This window comes from Eptatretus burgeri, chromosome 17 (assembly GCF_056783735.1).
Source record: "Eptatretus burgeri isolate ZD-2024b chromosome 17, Ebu_testis_v1, whole genome shotgun sequence".
NCBI lineage: Eukaryota > Metazoa > Chordata > Myxini > Myxiniformes > Myxinidae > Eptatretus > Eptatretus burgeri.
This window is the reverse complement of record NC_140977.1, coordinates 49,711,959-49,719,281: the sequence shown is the minus strand read 5'-3', so window position 1 is coordinate 49,719,281 and position 7,323 is coordinate 49,711,959.

Below are 7,323 nucleotides of genomic sequence, written 5' to 3'. Positions count from 1 at the left end.
GGGAGAGGGATGGGGTGGGGAACACGGGGTATGCAAGATGGACATTACAAGGACTTTCAGGAAGGAAAGCAGGGAATTTGAAGGAGGTGGGTTTGGGGTGGATTAACGGGGGAAGAAACGATCGAGGATTTGGATGGGGGAAGATTAGAGGTGGTGGTGAAAGGCTGTTTTGAAGGCCTGGGGGGGGAGAATGGGATTGAAGAGAGTGTGGGAGTTTATTCCAAAGGTGGGGAAAAAGAGGAATGAAAGAGTGAAGGTGAGCAGTGATTCTTGATTTTGGTAGTTTCACCAGAAGGGGGTTTTTGGTGGACCTTGAGCACCCTGCAGGAATCTCGGGGGTGTGGGGGGCATATCACAGACAGAGCAGGAGAGACCAGGCCAGAGAGGAGACGGTAGAAGACAGAAAGACCACCGACCTGCCTGCGGTGAGAGAGTGTGAGGCCCAAAGAGTCAGCCTCACCGCGGGAGATGCCAATGATCCGAAATGTCTTGGTTGGAAAGGTGTGAGGCAGGAGCACCAGCCCAGAAGGGAGAGCAGTACTCCATCAGGCTGCGGACGAAAGCTTTGTATGTGGTCAGGAGTTCAAGTGGGCCGAGGAAGGACGTCTTCCTGGATTCTCCTGAAAAATAGTCAAGACAAAAATATTTCAAAACATTCATTTGTCTGCTGCCCAGGTGAATTATTAGTGAGCAGATTTTATCAGCACTACTGCAAGTCGCTTCTTTCATTGTTGACGATCCACCGTCCCCCTTCCTCAGAAGCAAACACAACGGCTGAATTCACACGAGTTAGGAAGCAATTTCAACTCAGAAAATTGCATTGCTAAATTTCAATGTCAAATCTTTTTGTGCATATTTGATCCCAAACTTTGGTTTGATTTTTCAAAACAATTTAAACAATGAAAATGTGCTGCTGACAATACGACAAAGCATTTTAGCTTTTTTTCCACTTCGGGTGTCGGTTCTTAATGCATTTTGAACGTGTTGTCGTGGGTTGTTGCGAGTTGAGTGAACCCGCAAGCATTTTTTTTTAATGTCAAAAAGGAGAGAGTACCTGCATGACCTGAGTGGAATCGAGCATGGTAGACCCTCAATTGTCCAGCAGCGAGTCATCAGAATCTCCAAATCTTGGTCGTCATTGTCACTGGCAGGCCCATCATCCTTGCCGTCGATGTCATTTTCAGCTTGTTGTGGAACTTATTTCTTTCTATTTTATTTTCTTTCTTTTAGTTAACCGTTTTAACCGACGCGATGTAAATCCTGTTACTCAAATGAAAGCCACAATTGATTCACTGTCCACAACGTGAAAGTACATTACATCAGAGAGTTAGATTTTTACTTGGTACCAAGGAGTACAACCCACCGAGATGGTAAACATCCACAATGATTACACTAAAACAAGATTACATTTCCTGGTATTTATATGCTTTCATGGGAGAGTGGAGGGGGCTGACAAGCCTTAGGCAAAGAACTCCAACTGCAATACGTGTCTTCTCGGTGAAAAGCGAATGATGTAATCATGGCAAAAGTTGGTGTTATCAACCAGGTCACTTTGTTCCATAGCAAGACATTCCTTGTATCAACATTTAGGTCAAAAGACTCTTGGCTAAAGGGAAGCATAACTGACATTACAGCATAAAAAATTAAATTTATAAAACACCAGCAACAATTATAATTGAGAGTACATTAATATAATTATTTTCTCCCACAATTCCCCCCTTTTTCTTTATCAGGAAAATTTGAATAATTATATTACACATGATCACCATACCCCGTTCCTGGAGGAGAAAAGATATCCGTTACACAAGTTCAATCAACAATGGCAGCGAGTGCTCATATTGGAAGACTGCTGGATAACGACCATTTCAATAGTGTCCCAGCCAGGTTAGTGAGTGTGTTTCCATTTAATTTATGGCCTGTTCATCAGCATGTGTCACAAATCGAAAGACATGCTACCCAAAGTCAGGAGATAAGCAGGTCAGGGTGTAGATAGAGCACCCAAGGGGAAACAGTCAAGGCACTCCTTGAGCTGAATAGAAGGTAGATCTTGGCAGGTACGAGCTTGGGCCCGACACTGGGTTGAAGCTTGGGCCCGAGACGAAAAGGACTCGAGAGGTGACCCAAAGATCCAGCCCCAGCAGAGTTTTGGGCCTCGTAGCAGCAGTTTGTGCAATCAGGTTTGATTCACCAAGTGAGCTATACACGTTGGATGCAGCCACGATGGCTGCCCGAGCCCCCACCCGCACATTAAACACATGTTGCAGATGACTCGCCGTGTGGACCTTCAGGGCCTTCGTCGTGCATTGAAGCAACCGCGACAAGTTCACGATGTATCTGCAGAGCAGCAATTTGTGAGTGTGGTTGAGGACATTCCTCCATGCTTGCCTGGCCGGCCTGGCACCACAGAACGGCGACGTTAGGAATTGCCCAACCTTCTCTTCAGTGGGGTTTTATCCCCCCCCCCACCACATCGCTCATCTTATCTCCTCAGGAAGGGGGTAGTTTCATGATCACGTGTTGAATGCCCAATCACCCAAATCTGGGTTTTCCCCCATCGTCCAATCTTTCGGTGAAAGTTCTTCCAAAGCTTCACTCGACGGAATCGTACATTGCATGGTTTAACTGCTCTCAACACTCCGAGACAAACAAAATCAAGGTTAAGCATCGATTAAACATGCCAATCCATAAACGTCATGGGCTCATGTATTTCAACAAGACTGACAAAGGTTCTTGCAGAAGTGTTCAACTTGCATTATATGTCATATCAATATTTTATCCCTTTCCTTGTTATTTCCCGAAACGACATGCGAAAATATCCAGAAATCTCAGTTGTATGTACACTCAAAAACATTCATCTCATTTGCTATTTCCATGAAGAAAGGGCAACCGTCTTTTTCAGGGTTCCAATTTGCAATCAATAATTCTTTTCACCAAAAAAAATATTCCATCATCCGTACAATAATTATGAAAGTTTAGCTACTTCTTTCAAGTACCGAATCCAAAGCGATTCGATTTTGCACAGTTACCATTTTAACATTGATATCTGCTGAACAATTCACAGTTTCATTTACAAATAGTTCCAGAGCAACCGCCATTATTTATTTATTTATTTCCAGCGAACTTCGCACTTCCGTACTGATGTAAGATGATCAAGTCAGTGTTAGAAATACCTCAACTTACTTAAGTAAATGTACAAGAAGTACCACTTGATCAAAATCACGCACCCGTCTAATTAATCAGAAGACGGATAACATAGGTAATATTTAAATCGGGTTTTAGCGTCATTGCTCTCTTTTCAATAATACAATTATTTTATTCTGACCGATTTAACATTTATTTCATGGTCATGCCTTCATATTCCGCATATAATTCTTGTTTATCCTTTTGTTTGTCTTTCTATAAATTGTAGAGGCATTTTACTTAAATTACAGTCAGGTTCGTACAAGCTCCTAATCAGTGAGAGCAACACAGTTACAATACATGGTCCAATTCCTAATTCCATTTAATGGATTTCATGATTACTGTTGGTCTCGCCGCTCTTTCAGTCATTCTGCATTATGGTTATGTAAATACCATGCTGCTTTCCCTCATAACTTCATTTTCCCTTGCAGTTTAACTTATGATTCCTAATATGTAATGTTGACCAATCTGTCGATCAATTTAATAACGCAGACCCTCTTTAAATATTATGTAAGTACCTTAACTTAAGATATTGTTGCGAATTAACGCCCGCCGGCGTGCGGACGGCCACGCGACTCGAATCGCGGCACGTCGCCCACCGGACGGACAATTCAGTTGTGACCCTCTCGGACCAACGCCGGGAGATAGTCACGGGTGGGGGTTTAAACTCACCACGATTGTGCCAATTGCCCACCCGCGCAGGATAGGGTCGCTCGCCAAATTCGATCTACCTAAGTACCTGCGCGAATGGTCGACCGGGCGATCACACCTCGCCGCAGGTCGACTCCGGACACGGGCCACCCAAGCGGCCCGTTCCGTGCTATCGGGATAACCGAGCGGTGTTATCGCCGACCTGGACGGTTCAGATTAATTACCGGGCGTATTAAGCCCGCTACAACCCCTTTACGTGAAGCAGGATGGAGGGTCAATAAAGAAAAGACGAAGCAAAACGGGAAAACAGTTCACACAATGCACATTTATTACACGACACATGGAAAGCACACATATACAGCCAAACAGTCAAAATGCACATTTAGCAACCCAAACAATAAAAGCAACGACGACGCAGAGTTACTACCGACTACGCACACACATGGCAACACTTATACAGTTCTACTTTACAGACGGCACCAACACACATTTACACAAAAGCAAAGGAAAGAAGCCACCCTCATAGACAAGGGGGCAGACGGGCCTGTAGGCCAATATGCGCGCATGACCTGAAGGAGCGGCCAGGTCCGCGAGACCGGGTGGGTCCTACCCGCGTCCTCGTGACGCATTGACGGACAAGCCGCAGATGTGGCCGCGTGGCTGTGCCCCGACTCCGTGCTCCTTCGCGGGTTTCGTTGGCACGACGTTTGGAGTGGGGTGGGAACGGGGCCCCCTTTGTTGCACTATCTCAGCGCGGGGGAAAAGGGGGAATTGTTGATGCCCTGGGGGGAGGGAGAACGGCTGGCTGGCTTGGGTCCCACGACGAGCGATCTCCCACCGCGACCTCGTCGCCGACCGCCATCCTTCTCGCCTCGGACCCGAGCTCCTTGGCCTCTTCCCACAACTCTCCTCAGCCGACTGCAGAACTCAACTCGATGCCTTCGCCACCCGACTCCACTCTCTGCCACACTCTGCCGCTGCCACACTCTGCCGCTACCACACTCTGCTCTCCAACCAAAAACTGACTCTGCCCGATTCGCCTTGTGCTCGCCGTTTTATAGGCCGGCAGGAGAAAACAATATGCAAGTTTCCGGATCAGGATGTCCTCGGGGGCGGAGCCACGTTCGCCAATTGGACGGAGGAAAAGTGGGCGTGAACCTCCCCTGATCCTAGAATTTGCATATATCGATTTCACACAGACGCGCCTGGAGGCGGGGCCAAGCCCCTCCGCGCTTGCTGATTGGATGGATCAGAACTGGGCGTGTAGCGTTCTTGATCCGAATTCTCCCTCGGAAAGGCCGCTATTTGCACTCGCAGCTCGGTGCGTATCTTGAACGAGCCCAAGACAGCCTGACGCTCAGTGTTCACAGGTGGTGCGGGAATGGCCGTAGAAGGAGAGAGGTGAGGGTGGTGGAGGGTTTTTGGTAGTGGTTTGATGGTTATGGCGGTTGAGACATGGTTGGTTCAAAATAAAGATAGAACAGAAAAACGGCTATCTCAAAGCATCGCAGCCCGAATGAATCACAAAAAATTCCCTCTAAACAACGGGTTTGGGGCTAACTACACATGTACTTAGAGTTATCTCACCTACGGGCCCTGAATGGTGGTTTGCGAATTTCCACAGCCGCAACAATATTCTTATCTTGATTCAATTCCCAGTAACTTTTCTCTATCCTCAATTAACAGATTAACAAGGTCCATAGGTACAAAGGATTCTCAATTTGTAATCTCAAAACAAAAGTTTATATCAATTATAACTAAAAGAAACATCATGGTTCGTTCTCAATGAGTTCTCTTTTCTCCCCAATTTTTTTTTTTTTAATGAACTTAGTCTGAAAGTAACTAACACAGTTACCGCACACAACTCCCATTAATTGCTTACTGTTCCCCATGTTTATGCATGTGACAACAAACCCAGTGCATGCAAACATTATCATGAGTATCACTTGTTGGTCCCATTGACCATAAGATTATCCCCATCACGACCATTACAGGTCAAAAACAAAACAGTGTGTAAAACACCTGTGTGCTAGGTTATTATAATTCACAAAATAGATTCCCAAATAATTCAAAGCTAAGTTGCACATTCTTACATTAATTCACAGGAGTAATTAAACAAGAGTAGCATGGCTATCATTGTCGTCACAGAGTGATTCTTTTGGAAGTCTATCGGCTCTGCAAACCCCCCCCCACCCCCATGATGAAAGTTCCACGCCATTGTTGTTGGCATGGTGTCATTCGAGTTGCCGAACTGCAGATCACACTTTGGCTGCAGAGTGTCCATTTTGGAAACAAGAACTTTGATAACATTGTTACAAAATTTCTCCAAACAGTCTAAACAATACCAAATGCTAAAGTTGTTTAATTAACTCGATGAGCCTCCATTTCTTTCATGGTAAATGGAAGTGAAATATCTTCGGAAAAAATAATGTTTAACCAACCTCTATCATCACTATTCAGAATTCCATCAACATTTTAAATCTCTGACATTGTCCATCTTGTCCATTTCTATCATCACCAAAACAGCAACATGCTGCAATATAACCAACTCACATACACTAGCCATCTCATCACGTCCTCTGACCTTTTAAATACAAATCCATTTCCTTTGTCAAAATTAAGAAATCAAAAAAATAAAATCTTCAGCGTCTATCTAAAGGCCCGGTCACACCTTGATGTTTTAGCCAACGTATGCCGATTTTTGAATTTTTTTTCTAAAACGCTGGCACACGTTGAATACGTTATGGGTAAGTTTTGATAACATTGAGAGCACGCTGAAAAACACTGCCATACGTCGTTGTACGCTGGCTTTAAACGTTGTACTTTTTGGTTGTCCTCAAATTTTTTCATGCTTGAAATTTCACGACGTATGCCAGCGTATGACTCACACGTTCCGCTACGCTGGCCACAAGTTGTATGCACGGTCTGCGATCGTTGACAGACGTCAACACATGCTACTTGTAAGTTAATCATAAGTTGAGACACGCCGAGGTAATGTTTAGCGTACCCGAAACTTATTTCTAACCTATGATTAACGTGTTGTTGGCACGTTACGCGATCGTTGCCACACATCGACAGACGTTACTTTTAAGTTACTCATAGGCTGAAAGACGTCGGTATAATGGATCGTCCTTGCGTCAGCGTCCACGGCCACGGCCAGGACACTTATTTGCAGCATTCTTCAAACTTTTCTTCGGCATGACGAGGATGTTCACACTTCGATGTCTAGCTTGGCTATGATTCCAATTGTCCATCGGCAGCGTCTATTTAAAATAGTCGAGTTTGAGCGTTTTAACACGTTCAGAAGAAACGCTTCAAATTTCCAAACCCCAGCGTCAAAAAACAAAGGCGAGTGACAGCAATTTAAATCGTTCATTGTAAACAATGAAACTAGCTGAGTGGTACCGTTTAAAAGTCGTTGAGTGTAAAAAAAATCCAATTGTTGAGCGCAAGCGGCTACTTTCAATAGTGGAGATGCAGCCATTTAAATCG